Consider the following 24,053-nt stretch of genomic DNA (forward strand, 5'->3'; position numbering starts at 1 on the left):
TATGCTGTTTCTTTCTAATTCAGCTTTGGGCTACTACCACAAGAAACAAATGAGAGAATGTGCACTGAGAACTGATTGAGTGTGTGAATTTTCAAGCATCTAGCACAAACCCTATTTTAGTTACATCTTCATTTCCATTCACCCCTATAGGGAAAAATAAAGTGAAATATGAAAATTATAACTAATCCTGAGAGCAAATCCTTTTACTAGGAGGCCCAAATATGGGGAGCATACTAAGAAGAGGAAAAAGATAAATCCTGCTCAGTATCCAAAAAGTTGAAAAAAACTAACTCTAACCCTAACATTAGTTCAAATTCTTGCCCTAACTCTAATCTAAAACTAAGCCTAACCTGTTAAGAGAATCTTTGATCATAAAAATCTTAAACTTGTGGAGAGTAGTGGGGAAACCTTACAGATGAATCCTGCACAGTATCAAAGAAATCTCACCAAATAATTGGGGGAGGTATTTCAGTACATTCATATTGCCTAGTTGTCTCCTAAAGTGCACTTGGTTAAACTTGTTTTGCATGCTTAAGCTTATGGTTACTTTAACAAGAAAGAAACCAGAGAGTTAACACAGACAACTGATATACTATGTGAAGTTTCAACCAGCTAGCACCAACCATCTGATTTCCAGCTCCATTTTCATTTACCCATATAGGTAAAAATGAAGTGAAACATTAAAAACAAACTATTCCCAACAGCGAACCATTTAGATGAGAAGGCCCCAAACTGGGGCACATAGTAAGGCTAGGTAAAAGATAAATCTTCCCAGTATCAACAAATTTGAAGAAAACAATCTCTAACCCTAATACTATCTCTAAAGCTAGCCCTAACCCTAACCATAACACTAAAACTTACCTGTTTAGAAAATCATTGATCCTAGAAATGCCAACCTTGGAGAGCCTAGTGGAGCAAGATAAAAGATGAATACTGCACAGTATCAAAGAAATCTGAACAAATTGTTGAGAGACTTATTTCAGTACATACATATTTCTCTGTTTTCTCCTTAAGGGCTCTCAGATACATTTGCTTTTGCATGCTTCAGCTTTGGCCTACTTTCAAAAGAAAGAAACCAGGGAGTGCCCACTGAGACTTGATTGTGTAAAGTTTCAAGCACCTCCTACCAACCATGTTTGGTTTGCAGATTAATTTTCATTCACATCAATAAGCCATGATGAAGGGAAACCTTAAAATACAAACTGTTTCTGACAGCAAACCATTGATCTGAGAAGGCCCAAACCTGTGGAGCATAGTAAGGCTAAATAAAAGATGAATACTGCCCAGTATGATACAAATTTGAAAAAAAAATAGGGCCATATGGGTTCTCTCGGCACAAAAGGAAGGCTCAGCTGCACAGTTTCACTGGGTGCAGAGAGCAGTCTCAGCCGCACGGGTGCTCTCTGCGTACACAAAAGGCAGCACAGAACACAGAGGCTTTGCTTGAGGTTCTTAAGACCGAGCTCTGGAAACAGCACAAGGTCACTCCAGAACCACCCACCTCACCAAACATTATACATGGGTAATAGATGGAATCGATCTTGCAAAACTGTACTCGCCATCTATTGGTGGGAGTGGCTACAAGCTCGGTTCTGCAGCTTATCAGTTACCGGGTTTCCAACTTCCCTACCTCCAGCTATGGTAACTCAAGATTTTTCTCACAGTATTTTGGCGGATGTAGTTTTCAATGCAGAATAGCAACTTTACAGGCACCTGGCTTCCAATTCAGAGACTAAGAGTAGGGAGGCTCTAGGTAGAAGCTCAAGCCTTCACTCCCTGTCTACCTCCACCACCCTAAGCACAGAGACTCAAGCTAGGAATAGACAACTCCACTTACTGCAAGAAAAGAAAACAGAGTTCTGAGAGACTTTTTTAATCTTACTTTTTTTTTTTTTTTGCTTTCCTCATCCATTCTCCTCTATCCTTCCCCCTCTGGTCCTCACAACCACAACATATGTGAAACCAGGAACTTTCCATGAAATTGTACTTTAAGAACTGAATCACTAGAATAGTATAATACAGTGGAATTGCATAGGCCCCAGCTCACCACCTTTTTATTTGCTCTTATTTTCTTTCTCTCTCTCTTTCTTTCTTTCCTTGTTATTTTTTTCTTCTTTTTTCTTTCTCCCTCTATCCCACTTTCAGCCTCCTAACTTTTACTATTTATACATAGGATAATTTTATGTATACAGACAAGGTGTTTGAATTTATACCTTCTTCAATAAATTCCCCGCTGTCTATTCATTAGAGTTCTCCTCCAAAGTTGCTAAGTTAGATTAATCACATACCCTCATTATTTTCCCCCCTTAACATAGCATCCTACCTGTGACTCTCAGTTCTCTAAACTACCAGAAATGGTATGCCTTTTATGAAACTAATGACTATATCCTAATAATAATTGAAGCCAACATTTGTAGACACAGAGTCTAAATATAAAAGTATTCATAATGATTAGACTTAGGCTTCTGGTTAGGGTTAGGGTTAGAGTTAGGTTTTGATCTATGGTTAGGGCTAGGGGTAAGGATAGGGCAAGGGTTAGGACTAGAGTTTGAGATCAACTGAGGGTAAGTGATAAGGTAAACTTCTCACCACTGAGGGCAGGGTGAGAGGATGGGTAGCCATTTGAAAATTCTTCTTCCATTTTGTTTCACTTTTTTTTAATTTGCCTGTCCCTGGAGATGAGTGAGATGGAAGAAAAACCGCTCACATCTGAGGAAAAACTATTTGCATCTGAGAAACAGATAGGGAGAAAGGACGGATGGAAATTTCAGGAGGATAGAAAGGCTGTAATAATAATTTATTGTTGTTCCATTTTTGTTTCATTCTGTTTTAGTTTTGTTTGGCATCATCTTGTTAGGTTGTATTATACTAGAAATATTGGATCAGAAATTAGTAAAAAACAAACCGAAAGAGTATTAAGTAAATTGTTAGAGGATGGAGGCATCTCAGTAAAATCAAGAACAGTCAGGGCATATGTTGATATAATACAAAAATGTAGCCCATGGCACTTTAAGGAGGAGTTGTTAAATATATCACAACGGAATCATCATGGTGAAGATTTAAGGAAAAGGGAAAAGGAAAACCCAGGAACCCTGCCAGTTGGCACATTGCCATTGTGGGCATTGGCATCTTGGCTGCTAAGTCCAAAGCCTTCAGTTCAGACAATGGTAGAGAAAGGAGAAGTCATATTAATTCAAGTAAAATAGAAAGGCTCTCAAGTTAGTCAGACAGAGGAAAAAGATTCAAGTAAAAGAGAAGATCTCTCAAGTTAGTCAGACAGAAAAAGGGAAAAATCAAGTAAAAGAGAAAGTCTCTCGAGCTACTTAGAGAAAAAATTCAAGTAAAAGAGAAGGTCTCTCGAGCTAGTCAGACAGAGGAAGAAAGTTTAGAGCAGAAAAAGCCATCAGGGGAAAAGTTACAACAGGAGACTGCTACTAACACGTTTCTATCACCAGAGGGTGTAAGTGTCCAAACAACAGCAGCACCACCTCCATATTCTGGGAGGCCCCCAAGCTCGTAGTTGATAGATGGGATCCTGAGACAGGACCTCAAATATTAGCATGCCCTGTATTTGAGCAGGCAGGAGGGCAGTGAATTCACCATGCTTTAGATTTCTAAAGAGTGAAGCAGATAAAAGAGTCTGTAACAACCTATAGTCCTCAAGCACCCTTCACTATAAGCTTGGTCAAATCCACTACCAACTTGAACATGACACCACAGATTGGACTATTATGTGTAAAGCTGTGCTAAATGGAGGACAATACCTTTTATGGAAGGTTGCCAATGAGGAATTTTGCAAAGAGATGGCTAGGAAAAATGCAGCAGCTGGTTATTCTCAGAGAAATTTAGATATGTTGTTAGGAAAGGGACCTTATGAGGATAAGCAATTGCATATGATCCTGCCATATACTCACAAATTGCTGCAGATGTGGTTAGGGCATGGAAGACTTTGCAAGGACATGGAGGATTACAAGGTCAATTATCTAAGGTAATACAAGGAGATAATGAACCTTACACTGAATTTGTAGTTAGGCTTATTCAAAAAGCTACCCAGAGTTTTGTGAAATACAGAACAAGCAATGCCATTAATAAAACAACTGGCTTATGAGCAAGCAAATCGTTGGTGCAGAGAGGTCATTAGACCATGGAAACATGAAGATTTAAACACATATGTTAAATTATGTAGAGACATTAATGAACAAGGGAGTCTTGGCAGCTGCAGTACACAGGTTTTAGATGCCAGGCCAAAAACATGCTACAATTGTGAACAAACAGGACATTTTAAAAGGAATTTCCCCATAGGAAGAGGGTTTAACAAAACTAGGTATCAAAGGAGTAGAATACCGGGTATTTTCCCACAATGCCATAGAGGGAGACATTGGGCTAATGAATGCCATTCTCAAACCACCTAGAGGATACTCCGTTATCAAAAAATGAACAAGGACCATGTGTCTATCCATTATATCATGGAGAAAGGCATCAGGCTCCATTGCTAAAAAAATGGACAGTGGGGCCCAGTGCTCCCGCGCCCAAGACCACATATATGTGGGACACTGGAGGAACCCAGCAACCTCATCAGGGTACTGCCCAGGACACATTATCCATTAGATCCCTCAGTAGACAAACCAGAGGAAGCACAGGATTGGATATCTGTACCTCTGCCAGAACAGTCCTAACTCCAGAGATGGGAGTTCAAATCATTTCCACAGGCGTAAAAGGACCTCTTACTTGTTATTGGGACACAGTTCTTCTACTCTAAAAAGACTTTTGATAAGTCCTGGGGTAATTGATACTGATTTTAAAGGTGAAATAAAAATTATAGCCAGTTCTCCAAAGGGTATAGCAGTAATTTTACCAGAAGATAGAATAGCACAGTTACTAATAATACACAGCCTACATAATAAATTTTCCAGTCACAATGTAGAAAGAGGTTCCAGGGGATTAGGTTCCACAGGGGTAGATTTGGCTATGCTTTCTATAAATTTAAATTCTCATCCCATGCTAAAACTAAATATTCAAGGACAGGAATTTAATGGGCTACTCTCTTTCTCTAATAAAAAAGTTATCCCCTTCTCTCTTTCCTAAACCTGACTTGGACTTTAGTTTTTTAGCCTGTCATTGAAGATTAGTTATGATAATTTAAATGCAGGATTTAAGTCCATCCTGAAAGCCTTGCCAACTTTAGATAGTGGGTAATCTCAGATAAAATTCAATAACACCACTTGAATTTAAATACTTTAAAAATATAAGCATATTTCATTCAGTCATTGTTTTCTTCCTATTTTTTCATAATCCAAAATTTGACTCGAGTTTTTTTTTTGTATGATGCTATTCTCTTAAGAGTAGTCTAATCTCACAGGGCTGGGGTTGTGGCTCAGTGATAGAGCACTCACCTAGCGCATGTGAGGCCCTGGGTTGGATCCTCAGAAACACATAAAAATAAATATAAATAAAGTTATTGTGTCCACCTACAATTAATAAATATGTATATTTTGAAAAAGAATAATATAATCTTAACATTTCCCCTTCTAGCAAAAATTTAAGCAGTAAATTTAAAAAGTAAATTGTAAGTACATGGCTATTACTTTTATTTTTTTATTAATGCATTATAATTATACATGATGTCAGAAATGGTTTTTACATAATTATACAAGCATGAATTATACTTTGTTCCAATTCAGTACCTAGTATATTTCCCTTCTACTCTTCTCTTCCCATTTCCTTTCCTCTACTCTACAGTAGGTCTTTCTTCCTATTTATATCAGATATTTATTTTTTTTAATTTAGAAAATACATATAAGAAATACAGTACAAATTATACAAAATCTAACCAGTGAACAATATCTTAATATTACAATTAAAATTTTTATCTATATTTATATAAAATGCTTCTGTATAAAGTTGTTTTTATTTAAAAAAAACACTAAAAACTTACATTATGTATATTAGTTCATACTTGCATTTTTCTGCTTAATATCTTTCTGGATCCTCATTCCTCTTAGGTACCACTCTATGTGATATTATAAGAAGTGTGTTTATAAAATACTACCAAAACTCTCTGGAAGTGTCACTTGCTCCTTGTAATCACTGTTTTTATCAGCCTTATCACAAATGTGAAATTTGTGTTGCTATTTTCCTATTTGTAAAACTTTACTTTGAAACAATCTCAAAAGTATAAAAAAAAGTAAGATCGGTACACAGAATATTTCTTTTGCTTAAGTCATTTTGAATAAGTTGCTAGTAACAGTGCCTTCCAGTCTAAAATTCTCTATTGCCTATAAATGAGAACATTCTTCTTAGATAACCTGAATTCGACCATCAAATTCAGGAAATTAACATTAATACATTACTAAATTCGGATCAAAGCTCATTTCATTTTTTTTACCAGTTTTCTTCAAAGTGTTCTTGACCAAAAAATGTTTCAGTTTAGAATCCTGTATTACATTTAAGTGTAATGTCTCTTTATTTATCTTCCATTTGGGACACTTCTCAGTGTTTCCTTAACTTTCATGACCTTGACACTTTTGAAAGCTGCAGGCAAGTTATTCTGTAGAATGTCTCTTCACTTTCTTTCTTTTTGTTGTTGTTGTTGTCTTACCGGGAATTGAATCCAGGGCCTTGTGCATGTGAGGCAAGTACTCTATCAACTGAGCTCTATCCCCAGCCCTTCTGTTAGTCTTAATTGTCCATCATGATTATATTTGGATTTTGTTTCTTCAGGAATTGCACAGGTTCTCTGATCTTTTCAATGCATCCTATCAGTTGGCACCTAATTTTTATTTGTCTCATATTGACTAAAACTTGTTTATGTTGGTATTGGTCAGATTTCTCTAATGTTATTTTTCCTTCTCTTTATAGTTAGCATTATATATGGGTCGATGAGGAGTACTTTGGGAATATTCCTCATCAAACTTTCAATATTTCATGTATTTATTTCTATCAGTATAGAATAAGCCTCATCCAAAGAGTTACAATATTATTTACTTTGGTTCCAAATGCTCTTAGATTTGGCCAGTAGGAGCCCCTTTCAATTGGTTTCTGTATCATTTCAAAATGCATCTATCATTGTTCTATACCTCTGAGTTCATTTTGTACTTTTCTGTACTTTTTTGTACTCTTTCCCTTAGTAGAGAATGGTGTCTGGAACTAAAATCTGTGTGCTAAAAGTACTCATAGATATTTGGGTATTGCTGCACCTAAACCAAATTGGTAGAAGACTTAGGAAATATACCCATATACATATTTATATCTTTATTTATATATGTTTATACATGAAAGACACAAGTCATTTGGAAACCAATGGCAGATCCACATGGCCCCACCACACATGTTTTATCACACACCTGCACTCCACTGCTCCAGGCCCACTTCTAAGCAGGCTCCAACTTACTGGCATCTCTGTTCTACACCATTGTCATAAAATCCAGTCAATCAAAGCACTGTCTGGTTCAGTCATGATCATTCATTTTTTTTTCACCAATTTTTGAATTGGGTAGCTGCTGCAGTCTGGCTGGGCACAATTCAGGAGCCACTTGTCAAAAGAAACTAACTTTATTTTTAGAACTACAAACGCAAAACAAAACAGCTCCTCAGGAAAAAACCCTCACAGCCCAACTGCCACCACCGGCTTCCACAAGCCTCTCACCCCCACACCAGCCTCTCCACCTCCCACAATCCTCCTGCTCTTGAGGCCGATTGGCTGGGTTGCATGGGCGAAGCCAAAGAAGTCCCCCAATGAGCAGCTCCGCAGAGGAGCCAATCAGCTAGATGTTGCTGGGGCCGCTGTGAGACAATCATCAGCTGGCAGTCTGAAGGGCAGGGAAACAGCCCAATGAACATCACCGCAGAGGAGCCAATCAGCTAGATGTTGCTGGGGCCGCTGTGAGTCAATCATCAGCTGGCAGCTGGAAGTTTGCTGGCAGCTGGAAGTTTGCTGGGGCCCCTTTGGCTGTGGCTCTCAACAGGTAGCCTGGGAAAATTTCACTGTGTGTACCAGTGCATTAATTTGGACAAGAATAGTAAATCATAGTATGGTATCTGTTGACAAAACAAGATGTAATGATATAACATTTTGTAAATTGTATCTTAAACTTGTATCATAATTTTCAACATCCAAACCTGAAAATTATGACTTATGGTTAAAATGCCTTAGGCATGAGGTGTCTGCTCAGAATAGCGGTTTTTCCCTGCTCCTTCCAGACCTCAGCCAGGACTTATGTTGAAATGCAAATGAAAGAAACCTGAAAGCTCAGTAGGAAACTGATCTGAGGCCTAAGGAAAAAAAATTGTATGGTATTTACAAATTACTAGCCAGTCATTTTTTTCTAGGACTCTTGCTTTTTCTTAGATTCTGTATTTTTTTTTTGAGCTAATGATTTTCATCCTACATACCTAGGTTAATGTTTCTCTGATCAGTTCTCCACCAACTGTAGAGATTTTGAAACATTGCAATGGAGATTTCACCTGCAAAAAGCTACAAGGCCTTTATTATTGTGTGATATGTGCACACTTGTATTGTGTGTTGTATGTCTATATGTACATATGTCCATATATCATATATATGATATACAAATTAACATATATAAGGAGCGCTCATAAAAGAAATTTAAAAACTGAATCCAAAGATCTTTAATTCATGTGATTTAAATGGTTCAATTTAAATTGGATAAACAGATAAAAATAAATGTCTTTAAATTTAAGCTTACAAGTTTTTCTAGGTGTGCAAAAAAACTAATAAAATATTAATGTCTATAGAATGTCTACTATGTCTTGGTTCTAGGACTTTTTTTCCAACAAGAAAAAAAAATGGTTAACACTGTTCAATACATTTGTCTAATATTTTGATAAATAAGTAAGGTAAATCTGGTATGGGATTACTCCTTCATGAATGCTTTTGTAAGATATCTGATTGATTTATTAAGGTCTGTATAAGTTTTTTTTTTACAATCAGTCACGTTTTAAACAGACAAAAATTTCTTAAAACATAAGTTTACTCATAACATTGTGTTTATTAATTTTTATTTTTTTCTAGAGCAAGCAATCATAAAAATTAAACAACAGATTAAATAAGAACTGTTATTTTAGAGCATTGTACTGTCATTTTTATAACCTAAATTTAGTTAATATAAAAACATCAATGTAATTGTGATGCTATTAATATGCTAATATCTTCCAGTTATACAAGTGTATAAGGTAGAAGCTTTAAAAGCATTATATCAAGCTGGTGTTCTAAAGTTGTTTGGTAAAAATAATATATTGGGGATTTATTTACCTGTTATCAATAAGATGTGTAAAGTTTTAGGTTACTTTTTACATTGGGGAAAATTTAAATATATTTTTAAGTTAATGAGAGCCTAATCTATATAAAGGTAAAACCTTTCAGCCTTTCTTTAATTCATGTTTTAAATGTGATATCATACGGTGTTAGCTAATGTTCATGTGACCTCAAACAATTTATGTAAACTTTGTAAAATGATATTTAAAAAACAAGATCAGCTTTAGAACTAGAACAATTAAGATTTATGAAGAGCCCTGCCTTACCTGAGATAAGGCTCTGTGTCCCATCTTACCACATGTGAGAATGACTACAAAAGCAGTAGGCCAGATTTTAGTTCATTTAAAGTTATGTTCAAAAGTTTTTTTTTTTTTTTTCTGTGATGATTGCTAGGATCTCAAGCAGGGGATGTAATGTGTAATTCAGCCAAAATTCAAGGTTCTATTACACAAACTAAAAGTGTTTTTACTCTTGTTAATTTTATTTTGTAATTTCCTTATAAGTGAACTAAAGATTCGCTATTAGTGTTTTACAGAAGTGTTGCTTTAAGAACACAAACTGTGTTAATTTAAGATAATAAAGCCATCACCTACAAGACAGAGATGATAATACAGGCCCCATTTAATAAAAAAGATAAATAATTGTAAATTTATAGACATTAAATCCCACTACTCTTAATATAAGGCTGTTAAAATTTATTTGCTGGAAGTTTAAGATTAAAATTTAAAATTAAAGTTAAATGAGAAGGGTCAAGAAAACCCATATTTGGCCCTTGCCCTCTGAGTCAGTCTGAATCCAGAGAACAGGGGACTTCTCTAAAGAGCTTCACAACTCTGGGCCACATAACCTCCCAATCAGGGAGATTAATGAGACCACTGGAGAACAGAAAGCCAATCAGTTCATTTGCTATGAAGAGGAGGGTCATCAGAGAAGGGAGAAATCCCTGATGTTTCCAAGGGAAGCCACATGGTCAAGCAAGATCTGGATCCGTCCTAGCGCAAATGGCACTAGCAGAACTGAGAAACTGCTCTCAAGTTTCCCCAGGAATGACTCCCATAAAAACTCAGCTGGCTGTTAACAATAAATATAAGCAAAAGTCAGTTTGACTGCTTCATCTTAAACACTTAGCAAAGACATCAAAACCAAAACACAACCATTCCTGGGCATTTTAAATAATAATAATAATAATAATAATAATAATAATATTTTAAGTTATACACTTTATGTTAGCCTCCCAAAATAAGTAATACTGGAGGCTACAAAGAAGGATTCTCAGACAGAAATGCCTGATAAGTATAAAAAGAGACTATCAAAAGGAGCTGCCAAAGAGAGAAATTTTTAATTTAAGGCCTACAGATATTCCTAAAATACACAGGTAGTCTTGGTGTTTGCTAGTATGGTTATCCAGACCTGAGTATCCAAATTTAAGGTTTCTCTATTAGACACAGATGTCATACTAATAAATTTTACGAGATCAGATGACATTAAGTTATTAAACTGTATCTTATGGAAAAGGGCATCAGTAACACTAAAAGTTTAATGTTGTGTTTACATTCCTTATAACTTTAGGCCTTGTCCACTCTGGCCTTAATATGGAGTCAGCTTCTCCTGGTTAAAACACACACACACACACACACACACACACACACACACACACACACACACTAACTTCTCAGCCCTCACGCCTCCTGGCAAGAGGACTTCTACTATAGAGTGACATGTTCAAGCTGCTGCAACAATTATTCAGTACTCATGGTTTTTGTTTCTCTCATAGAAGCACCCATACACAGATGACTTTACAACTTGTTCTTCCCAATCAGACTTCAAACTGAACTGACTTATGAAAGGAAACTCACATCCCTCACGCCATGACCCCTCATGTCACCCCCTCTCAGCTAAGAAGAAGCCAAAATGAACAACATCCCTCTTCTTACAACTATGGAGCCAAAAATAAATAGACTGTCAATATAAGTAATTAATTAAGTCAGGTAAATCAGGGAAATTGGTTTGGGGTGAGTTCTAAAAAGTTGGAGAATGTTAACTGAGAGATTAAAATTCCATCAGTGCTCTTCCCCTACCCTATCAAAGATTTGAATGGGACACATAAAAAAGGGGAGGAATGATAAACGCAACCTGATTTTCTCTCAAAATTTGGAGCCATCTCGCCAAAAAGCCAAGAAAATCTAATTTTGGCTTTACTATAAATTACTGCAAATTCTGAATCTACATGGAATGCCTGCCCATGTCTTGAACTCACCCATGCCTGGCTCTCTGACCAGATAGCAGCCCTCTCTGAAACTTTAGTGACACCTCATAAATATTGGCCTTCCCTGGCCAGATAACAACCCTTTCTGAGGCTCTAATGATCATCATAAATTCTGATGTTGGGGACAGCAAAAAATGTAAATTACCATTAGTATTATGCTCCTTAGAATTTTGTTATCTGTAACCACCCTTTGTGTAACTAACTGGGCTATAAAGCTGGGCTGCAGGAAAGCTGTGGCTGCTGTCTTATTCATGTGGTTTTGATGAGAGAGGCAGACTGGATGGTCAAAATAATAATCTTGCTTTAATTTCATTTTAATTGCAATCAATGGTTTTCTTGCATCCTGGTCTAACAGATGAATGCTGGGAAGAGTTCCACTAGACAGGACACATCCATTGATGCATTGTTTACTAATGTCTATGACCAAAGACACAGTAGGATACATAGATATAGAAACACTTGCCTTGTGCAAACGACTCCCTAAAAACAGTCCACTCCAAAACAGAAAAACCACCTTTTCTACATATTCTCAGAACATGAGACAAAACCACAAATTCAAACACACACTCACAAAGGCACCTCTTTCCCTCAACTAGGTCTGCGACTATCTGGAGTGTCCTCTGACTGGTGGGCGATACAATTGAAAAGTTAATAAAATAGGTACTTGTCACTCCATTTCTCTATATGCTTAATAAAACACTGATGAAATCTTATGAACTGTTTGCTAATCTTGTTCTCAGAATGTGCTGTCCCTAACTGTGAACTGTCTGCTAATCTTGTTCCGAGAATGAGCTGTCCCCAACTACCAAACTACAAAATGTAACTTCTCTCGCTGCCCTCTCCGGGGAAAGTATGTAAGCTCTGCTCAAGCTGTTCTCAGGGCTCTATCTCTCTTTGCTCTAGAGAGAGCCCTAGCATGCTGGTCTCCAAATAAACCCACCCTTCTGCTGTTGCATAAGATAGTCTCTTGTGGTCTCTTACTCCGACGTTTCGCCAGACCCTTACATTTGGTGCGTTGGCCGGGAACTGTGCATCACCGGACAGGGAGACCTCAACAAGACTCATTTAGGGGGGTAAGTAAGGTGCCTTATCTTCTTCTTCTTCTCCTCCTCCTTCTTCTCCTTCTTGTTTTTCCTTTGCGATCACTCAGAGTCTGGTTTTGGGCTGGAGAGCGTAAGCTCTCAGAGCCTTCTGGTTTTAGAGCCTTCTGGTTTTGGGCTGGAGAGCGTGAGCTCTCAGAGCCTTCTGGTTTTTCTGGTTTTCTGGTTTTGGGTTGGCAGAGTGTGGTTGTCAGCAGGGAGCATAAGCTCCCCCTGGCGGTAGTGGATAGACGTGTCCCTGAAGCCACAGACCACGTCTCCTCAAGGGATGCTTTGGGAGACTCTGGGGGGGATAGAAGTGCCCACATCTGGGAGAGACAAGGTGCCCTCATCTGTATTCTTCTGCCAACCTGTCTGGTCTTGCCGGCAACTATTCTTTCTCTCAGGTTGAACTCACTGTCTGTTTTTAATCTTTGCCTCTGAACTTGTGTTACACGTTTACTGTTTACTGTGTTTCCGTGTTTGTGTCACGTTTGTATTGTCCCTGTCTTCATTCAAGTAACTTTCATTATGGGACAGAGTCATTCACTGGACTAAAGTCCGTTTAAGGGCTCAGAATCTTTCTTTTTCAGTAAAACACCAGACCTGGCAGACTCTCTGTGCCTCAGAATGGCCCGCCTTTGGAATTGGATGGCCTCCAGAAGGATCTTTCTACTCCCCACTAATTCAAAAAATCAGAGATATTGTTTTTCAGCTGGGGCCACATAGCCATCCAGATCAATAGCCGTATATCTTAACTTGGCAGGACCTCTATGAATCTCCTCCTCCGTGGGTGAAGCTTTTTCTTATCCCCATTCCTACTCCTCCTCCCACGATTCTATCTCTCAAACCCTCTGCTCCTTCTCCACCCTTTGTTCTCCCTGAGTCTCAAGATTTGACTCTGCTGGTTTCTCCTCCCTTTCCTTATCCCCTGCCTTCGTTCCCCAACCCCCAACACCCTCTAAGTGATTCCCCTGCTACTTACTCAGCTTCTCCACCACTGGAGGAAGTTAAGCCACCTCAGTGCCCTCCAGATAACTCCCCCACGGCACACACAGCCCCTCCTCCCCTGGGGGAAGCTAACCCGGCTAAAGGAACTCGCCGGCAGCGAATGATTAAAAACCCTGAAGCCCCCGTGATACTTCCCCTCCGTCCTTATGGGCCAATGATAGAAGATGACCATGGTGGAGAAATGCAAGCCTACCAGTATTGGCCTTTCTCCTCTTCAGATCTATATAACTGGAAAAATAACAATCCCCCTTTTTCCGAGGACCCCACCTGGCTCACAGGTCTGATCGAGTCATTGATATTTTCACACCAGCCTACTTGGGATGACTGCCAACAACTCTTAGGCACTCTCTTCACGACAGAGGAACAAGAGAGAATCCTCCTGGAAGCAAGAAAAAATATCCTCGGACCAGATGGGCAACCGACACAACTTCCCAACATAATCGAAGCTGACTTCCCCTTGAACCGACCTAACTGGGACCCCCAACACCTTTGAAGGTAGGGAGCATCTGTCCACTTACCACCAGGCTCTAATAGAGGGTCTCCAAGCAGCCGCTAGACGGCCAACTAATTTGACCAAGGTAAGAGAGATTATTCAGGGGCCTAATGAATCACCCTCTATGTTTCTGGAGAGAATTATGGAGGCATATAGGAGATATACTCCTCTTGATTCTCAGGCAGAGGATCAAAAGGCATCTGTCATGATGGCCTTTATTGGGCAAGCTGCCCTGGATATTAAAAAAAGGTTACAACGCTTAGATGGATTACAAGATATGACTTTGAGAGATTTAGTCAGAGAAGCCCAGAAGGTATACTATAAGAGAGAAACTGAGGAAGAGAAGGAACAAAGGAGGGAGAAAGAAAGGGAGCAAATGGAGGATGAAAGAAGCAAAAGACAAACTGAGGCATTGACTAAGGTCCTGGTCACAACAACAAATAGGCCAGAAGTTAGGAGACAGGGAGACGGAAAGGGATACCTGGGCCCACGCCAGAAGCCACATCTGGCCTCAGATCAATGTGCCTACTGTAGAGAAAAAGGACACTGGGTCAAAGAGTGCCCTAGAAAGAAACAGCCACACCAACCAGCCATTCTAACTTTGGAAGATGACTAGGAAAGTCGGGGCTCGGATCCCCTCCCCGAGCTCAGGGTAACTTTTGAAGTGGAGGGGACCCCAGTAAACTTTGAAGTGGATACAGGGGCAGTATACTCAGCCCTTATGGCCCCATTGGGCCCTCTATCAACTAAAAGGTCTCTAGTTCAAGGGGCTAACAGCAGTAAATATTTGGCTTAGACAACTAAGAGGACTATGGACCTGGGAAAAGGAAAAGTCCATCACTCCTTCCTAGTGATCCCAGAATGCCCAGCCCCATTGATGGGCAAAGATCTGCTCACCAAACTCCGGGCTAGAATAACTTTTAACCCTGAAGGCCCCCAAATGGAATTTCTAAATCCTTCAGTAAAAACTCCTATAGTCATGGCTTTAACTATGTCAGTAGAAGATGAACATCAACTCTTCACACCCCCCATGACTGATCGAACAGGCAAGCTACCCCAGAAATGGATAACAGATTACCCAGATGCCTGGGCAGAAACTGCTGGGTTAGGCCTAGCCATAAAACAACCTCCAATAATGGTGGAGTTAAAAAACCTCAGCCTCCCCAATTAATATTAAACAATATCCTCTGAGCAAAGAAGCTAAAGATGGGATAAGGGCTCATATTAAGAAATATCTGGCCTTAGGGGTCCTAAGGCCCTGTCAATCGGCTTGGAAAACTCCCCTGTTACCAGTAAAAAAGCCAGGAACTGGGGACTATCGCCCCATTCAAGACCTAAGAGAGATCAACAACAGAGTGCAGGACATTCACCCCACAGTACCTAATCCGTACAATCTGCTTAGCACCCTGAAACCTGAACAAAAATAGTATACTGTCCTGGACTTAAAAGATGCTTTCTTTTGCTTGCCTCTGCATAAAGATAGTCAATTGCTGTTTGCTTTCAAATGGGTAAACCCAGAAACTGGAACATCTGGTCAACTAACTTGGACCAGAATCCCACAGGGGTTCAAAAACTCCCCCACTCTTTTTGATGAAGCCCTCCACAGAGATCTCAATAACTTCAGAACCATGTACCCTGAAGTCACCCTACTCCAATATGTGGATGACCTGCTACTGGCAGCAGACACCAAGGAAAACTGTGAGTCTGGGACCCAAGCACTATTATCTGAGCTTCTGCCAAAAAGGCCCAAATTTGCCAGCAAGAAGTAATCTTCCTGGACTATTCCCTTAGGGGCAATAAACGATGGCTCACTGAGCCCAGAAAACAAACCGTTGTGCAGATACCACCCCCATCTAACAAGAGGGCAAATGAAAAAGCTAAATTGGCAGCCCTAAACAGAGTAACCATGTTAACACTTTCCATACAGGGGAAATATGAGTCAGGAGATTTAACTACATCAGAGCACCCCGACAACTTAACATCTGAGGACACTGACACTGAACTCCTTGACAACACTGAACCCAACTTGCAATTTCAGAAAGCCCTACACTACATTAAGAATGTACATCAACTCACTCACCTTGGTTCAAAGAAACTGCAGGCATTCCTAAAGGATCAAGAACAGAGTTTTCCACTAACTGGCTCACAGCGAAAGGAAATAGCTGAACGGGTAACAAAAGCCTGTCGGGTCTATCAATTGGTTAATGCTTACCCTTCCAAGCTCCCTGTAGGAAGACGCCTTCAAGGGACCAGACCAGGATAATTTTAAGAAGTGGACTTTACTGAAATTAAGCCAGCAAGGTATGAACTTAAATATCTCCTAATCTTTGTAGATACATTTTCAGGATGGATTGAAGCCTTCCCCACAAAAAAAAGAAACGGCGCAAATGGTGGTCAAGAAGATCCTGGAAGATATTTTTCCAAGATACGACCTGCCTAAGGTAATAGGGTCTGATAATGGACCGACGTTCGTGGCCCAGGTAAGTCAGGGGGGTTAGCCAGGACCCTGGGGATTAATTGGAAGTTACATTGCGCTTATAGACCCCAGAGCTCAGGACAGGTAGAAAAAATGAATAGAACCATTAAAGAGACCTTGACGAAATTAAGCTTAGAGACCGGCATAAAAGATTGGACTATGCTCCTGTCTTATGCACTGTTTCGTGCAAGAAATACTCCCTCTGTTTCTTTGTGTAACCTTACATCCTATGAAATTCTCTATGGTGCCCCTCCTCCAGTAAGGGACCTGACCCCAACTCTAAGACCTAACGATTCTTTTCACACCCCCTTGCTTGACAGACTAAAAGCTCTTAAAAAAACTCAGTGATACCTGTGGAAACAGCTGGCCACTGCCTACCAAATGAAGGGACTCCACACTGATATCAAGTGGGAAACTTCATCTATGTAAGACGACATCAGGTGTCATCCCTAGAACCCCGCTGGAAAGGAACATACCAGGTGCTACTTATAACACCTACAGTGGTAAAGGTAGATGGAATCACTTCCTGGATCCATGCCTCTCATCTCAAGCCTGCGCCCTGTCCAGACTCCGGCTGGGAATTGAAAAAGACTGGTAACCCTCTCAAATTGCGTATTTGCCATGTGGATAGGGCTATAGATTCTCCCCTTGACCACCAATAGTCCTAACCCTCATCAGCCCGTTCAGCAGCAATGACTGATCATAAATCCTACTGGACAGGAAGTATGGTCTATCTCGCATACAGCCTTCTTAGGTACCTGGTGGCCATCTCTCCACCTGGACGTTTGTCAGTTGGATATAGGTCTTTCCTATTGGGTATCCCTGATGAAGAGGATCCCACTAAAATTCCATTAAATCCCTTCCGAACCATAGATAATAAAAACAAACATTATAAATGTAGGGACACGAGAGCCAGATGCAGGTTGGTTAACCTAGATTACTATGTTTGCTCGGTGGACTAACAAACAGTCACGGCTGTGTGGGGGAAAAACCAACTTCTTCTGTAAGTAATAAGGATGTAAACATACAGGGGCTACCTAATGGAACCCAAACCTCCGCCAGTTCTCAGACCATTGCCCCCTTGCTGAAGTAACAGGTACTGAGGTATCTCTCCACCCACTCACTCCTCTCTTCTCCTGTCAGTGCCCACACTGGGTCCCACTAGGACAATCTAAGATGTAATGAAAATGGCCTTTAAAGTTGCTTTATCATTACTAAAAACAGGTTACTAAAAATTTAAAGTCCCTCACAGGCTTTTGGGGATACTCACTCCAGTCTTCCCCTCTGCTCTACCTGTTTTACTACTCAGATTTTTGTTGGTAGGAAAATCCCAAACCCCTTTCCCATTATTCTTTTACATCTCTCCTTCCTCATTCTCAGATCCATGGAGCTGCTCTCTGCACCACCTTCCCCGTCCTCCCCCTCTGTACCAGGCCCACAGAAAAGTCTTAACTGACCTTCTCCATACGTCTTCACCATGGCTGACTTTAGGACTTTCAGCAAAAGAGTCCCTATAAAAGAGTTCAGTATAGATAAACTTCCTCTTTTCATGTTGCTCTGTTCTACTTGGCCACTGGCTGGAAAAATCAGCATTCCTAAGCTAGACACCCCCTAACTAGTTTTTCACAAAATATGTAAACAAGGCCTCTGGCCTTGAGCTGGGGTTTAACAGAGATGGCTACATTTCTAAGATAAAAAGTTATCAATTGGGCTCCATGGTAACAGTTGGCAAAGAAAAAGAAAAAATTCTCCCCCTCCCAGGTGTCCTTGAAAAGTTAACTTGCCCAGAACAGAGAAAAAAAATAACAGAAACAAAAACTGCTTTTTTGTGAACTTCTAAGCCCCTTCCCTTACATGCTGAGTACAAAATTCTAAAACTACCTAAACTTGGGGTTCAAGGGATTAATTAATTACAACAGAAACAATGCCCTCTGAATCCAGTTGCAACCAAATAGAACTGTTTCCATGTCTTCAGTGCTATCTTAGGTGCCTTGCCTTGTCCGTCCCTACAACAGTATAATTCTATATACTTAAACATTATTTATGTTTTCATAAAATGGTCAACAAATGTAATTAATTATTTAATGGTGCAGATGTTTCCCAGAGTGCTCTATCATGACGCAGGTTCATTTAAAGATCAAATAAGGGGACATACAACCCGGTTCTGCCGGGAACCTGTATCCCTCACTCTAGCCATCTTATTAGGAATGGGAATTGCTGCAGGGGTGGGCACAAGGACTATTGACCTGGTCCGTGGGACACAACAAATGACCCAATTAGAAACAGCAATGGACCAAAACTTAAAGATATTAGAAACCTCCATCACAGCTTTACGGGAATCTTTAACCTCTCTCTCTGAAGTTGTTTTACAGAACAGGCGAGGGTTGGACCTCCTCTTCTTGAGAGAAGAGGGCCATTGTTCTGCATTAAGGGAAAAATGTTGTTTTTATGCCGACCATACTGGAGTTGTAAAAGAATCAATAAATAAACTAAGAAGACGCCTTGAAGAGCGTCAAAGAGAGAGAGAGAGACCCAAAATGGGTGGTATGAATCTTGGTTCACACAGTCCCCCTGGTTAACTATGCTTTTATCAGCCTTGGCCGGTCCTCTAATAATTTTTATATTGTTGCTAACATTAGGACCCTGTTTGCTCAATCATGTAGTTTCCTTTCTCCAGGCCCAAATTGGACAAATCAAACTTATGGTAATCAGACAACAATATACCCCACTAGCAGATACGGAATGTGACACCCCCCAATGATCACTTTTATGATTAAAAGTAGCCAGAAGAAGAAGTGGGGAATGAAAGGTTAATAAAATAGGTACTTGTCACTCCGTTTCTCTATATGCTTAACAAAACACTGATGAAATCTTAAGAACTGTTTGCTAATCTTGTTCTCAGAATGTGCTGTCCCTAACTGTGGACTGTCTGCTAATCTTGTTCCCAGAATGAGCTGTCCACAACTGCCAAACTTCTCTCGCTGCCCTCTCCAGGGAAAGTATGTAAGCTCTGCTCAAGCTGTTCTCAGGGCTCTAATCTCTCTTTGCTATAGAGAGAGCCCTAGCATGCTGGTCTCCAAATAAACTCACCCTTCTGCTGTTGCATAAGATAGTCTCTTGTGGTCTCTTACTCTGACGTTTCGCCAGACCCTTACATTATATTACCCAGCAGTGTCCTGGTCTGTCTCAGATAAGGTGTCCTAGACCAACTCTGTGAAGTTGTCAGGAGCCAGCGATGAGCCACTACATTCTTTGTAAGGAAAGGCCCCTCTTTAGAGCTTTCCTGGCATTTGGCCATCCTCACATCAGTAGGTACTAAGAAAGACTGACTCTGTTCATGGTAAATCCAAACAAGTAAGCCCACTGGGACTGGGACTGGGACTGGCTCTGTGTGACTAGCTACCTGGATACCAACTTCAGAGAGTTCCATCACAAAGAAAGTGACGTGAGGTATCTTCTTCAAGGAAGTGCATGAGGTCACTGCCTTGGAAACCACTGTGTCATAACAGTTGCTTCCAAGGTTCCCATGAGATGGAGGCTGCCCCATCTTCCTGTTACATTTTCACAAGTTAGAATGGTATATAAACCATAGGAACTGGGAACAGCTATCCACAAAGGCCAGGTTTGGTCCCTCTTCTCTGCATTGAGAAGAGAAAGGCTGATTCAGACACATCCCTTCATCCTGACCAGTTTGTTTGCATTGTAAGATGACTATGACTCTCTCAGGTCCTACATAACTGCCTACATCTTCTCCAGGGATCATTTCTGTATCTACCTTTAAGGTTCTCAGCAACTGTAGGATCCCCTAAATACCTCTATTGCAAGATCAACACTGTACCTGCTCTTCTGTAAAATTAGAGTTAGGGAACAGAGAATGGTTAGGGTTAATAACATGTTCGATTTGGGTTAGGAGTCATTCTGCTGGATGAATACTAGTATTAGTAATTTGTGATATTTATAAGAATGTATAGGTGAAATATGAGTATGAAAGGAGAAATCTAGGTAAGATTTGAAGCACAGAAGGGAATTGGGCAGTTGATTAATATGCATAGGTTTGAATTAGGTTCTGCACAGATGTATCCTATTGATTTATAAATCAATATACAATGGCATTGGATCTTGAACCTCAGATTGTTGAATGTAGAAGAGAACATCCAGTGAAAAAGGGATAGTCGGTACAACTGCAGTGTAGGTTTAGGAAGAAGAGTGAGTATAGGATTTGGACCAAAAGTTCTTTTGTGATAGGGTTTCAGTTACAAAATGAATGTAAATGTCATCACATATGAAGAGTCAGTCATAATGGTGTACTGGGGAAAACATGTAGGAAAGCAGATATCAAAAGAGACGTTAGGAGATCAGTAAAAGTATAAAATGATTGATAGGATTAGACATTTTCAACATGGGGGTGGTTCAATATATAATCTTAGGAAGAAACCAATATGTAGTCACCAATAGGAGTAAAATTTGAAAGCATTAGGCAAAAAGGACATGGATGATTTTAGAAATCCATGCTCCCCTTCAATTTAGGCTTTGGTACAATGATAAGTGTGACCTTTACATTTTGTGTCCAGAATATTACTGTGATGAAATGAATATGTAGATCACGTGACATGAGTATTACTTCCACCATTTCTGAGAGCAATTTTTAGAGAAATATGAATTAGTATTTGGGATGCAAATAGGTGTAACCTGTGTCTATGAATATAGAGATAAGGCATGAATAGACCATACTGTGAATAAATAATAAAACTGATTCCAACATTCAATAATGGATTTAATTGATATCTGAAAATTTACATGAAATCTCATATTTATGTACATACATTCATTCCAAACAGTTATACATGTAATGGTAATATTAGGGTTACTATTTATCATGAAGTGTGTGTGAGTTTTGATTCAAAAAAGATTATGGAAATCAAAAATAATGTGTTTGGAAAGAAGTCTCATGAAAGGCCAGTAAAGAAACATGGAGGAATCCATGTGCTCTGATGCAGGAAGTGATTAAAAGTGAAACAAATGCCTATAAATTTCTTGTGTATGAAAAGATACATCCTATGATGTACATAAATGGAAGAAATACTAATGTACCAATGTTGAATAATAATTAACATCAAAATAAACAACATGTCCCATATGAATCTACTTGCATTGATGTTAAACTGGGGTCAGTTATGGTAGAAATATTAGTATTTGTAAGCACTATTCACTGAAGTTAGTTTTCAGTACTAGGAAATGTATATGTTATTTTTGGAAAATGAATATTTCTGAGAATGATCTTGTGAAAAGTTGATTATAAATCCATATACATGAACATGAATAAATCAAGGTTGTGTATAATAAGACACATATATTTTATATTTTGAAAAATCTAGAGTATATATATATATATATATATATATATATATATATATATTGAAATGTAGCAATACATATACCAATCAAAATTCATACTGGAATATATATCATTCACAATTACAAAAATATTCATTTTACTTAACATGGTTTTATGTCTAATGTTGTTCAACTAGAAGGCCAAACCATAGGTTGAATTTTGAATTCCGTCAGCATTTAGGGGTAGTGATCTCTTCTCACAATTTGTATCTACAAAAGTCAGTGACTTCACAAGAAGGTACGTGTGATACCAGGTAGGATTCTATATATGCATATTAGAATACATGTTCTTAATAGGCTACAGAGAAAGGGAGAGAGGAATTTACATATTTGTTATCTTTAAGAATTCATGGAGAATATTAGAATGCAAAGGTTACTAGATTTATAACACATACCCTTGATCAAGCAAAAGGCAAGTCCAAGTATACACCATGCCTCCTATGAACTGCCTGTACTTCTTTTCAGTTAGGTTTATTTTTCTACATCATGTTAGAATTAGCAGGAAGAGTGTAGTAGGGTATGCGTTACTGTCAGGGATTCAGTATTTTGAAAGGAAAATCGGAAAATTAATCCAATGTGTATGCAAAAGTGTGCTACACAAAAACATCCCCACTCTCATACAGAACAATGCCTCGACATTACCATCACGCCAAGTAAGACACAATTAGAATAAAAGAGGAAGAAAATCTGTGAATACATATGAGGAATGGAAAATGCTAAGGAGATCACAACTTTGGAGGTGGCAGAGGAGATTCCAAAAGTGAGGGACAGGATAACAACTCCACAAACATGGAGCTGTGCTGGCCTAATGACTTCTTGACAACCTGCCTCTGAGTTTGGGCACTTGAAATATATGTTGTTGTCAGGAGCGTGAGCTTCCTTTGAAGTGAGTCCATCAAAGCTGGGTCTGCATCTATGTGACCTGGAGGACATGATTTGTTATTTTCCAATGAACATGAGGCAGCACTGCTGAATCCTCTCTTTGTAGGTAAACTGTGGCCACTGGGGGCTGTGAAGCCATTGGGTCATTATCCACTTTTCATGGTGTTTCTTTCAGCTGCACTGGAGTTTTGGTATTTGCTTCATGAACTACAAGGAGGACAACTGGGAGACCGTGCTGGAGGGAGTTCTGACACGTGTGGAGGGTCATGATCTGCAGGAGAATGCACCAACCAGGCTGCTATCTCTTACATCATTCCCTCTTGATCATAGCAACCTGATTCTGAGCATTGCCCGAAACCTCTCTCCATAACAAGATGCCTTTACATATAAGGGTTTGTTGGCTGCACCATTTCAGTCACAAGTCATTTGGAACCCAATGGCAAATCCACATGGCCCCACCACAGATATTTTATCACACCCATGCACTCCACTGCTCCAGGATCACTTCTCAGCAGGCTCCAACTTACTGGCATCTCTGTTCTATACCATTGTCATGAAATTCAGTTAATCAAGGTGCTGTATGATTCAGTCATGATCAGCAACAGGACATCCAAAAATTCTTCAGTGCTTCCTGATCATGGGAATTTCAAAAAATTCATGGTATTTATCTAGCCATATTTTAAGGATGAAGTAGGAGGCACTGTGAGTTTCAATCCATTCAGGAACCATTAAGTAGTGAGGAATCTCTTTTCCATGAAAGTTCTGGAGAACTCACTCAGGCAAGGCTTCCCAAAGAGTGGCCAAAAGGTCACATGAATCCAGGCCCATTGAGGTCTACAATGTGAATTCCATGTGTGTTTTGACTCTCAACTATGGCTGCCAAGGATTTAAGAATAAAATCGTGATATCCTGGCTGTGATTCCCAGTGAACTGTGGAAAGCCACCCTGGGCCTAGATCTCAGATTCCAAGGGCAACTCTCAAGAGTGGTTTCCTAAAATCCCAATAAAATTCTTGGTAATACTTCTCTGAGGTCAGTTCCAGAACTCAGTGTCTAATGGGAATCACACCATGTTCAAGCTGAGGTTGACCCAGTCATCACTTCCAACAACCACACAAATGACCACAATTCAAACAAAAACACTTGCAGATGGCCATCATCTTTTTCCATATTGACACT

The sequence above is a fragment of the Ictidomys tridecemlineatus genome, chromosome 1, assembly GCF_052094955.1.
Source record: "Ictidomys tridecemlineatus isolate mIctTri1 chromosome 1, mIctTri1.hap1, whole genome shotgun sequence".
Classification (NCBI taxonomy): domain Eukaryota; kingdom Metazoa; phylum Chordata; class Mammalia; order Rodentia; family Sciuridae; genus Ictidomys; species Ictidomys tridecemlineatus.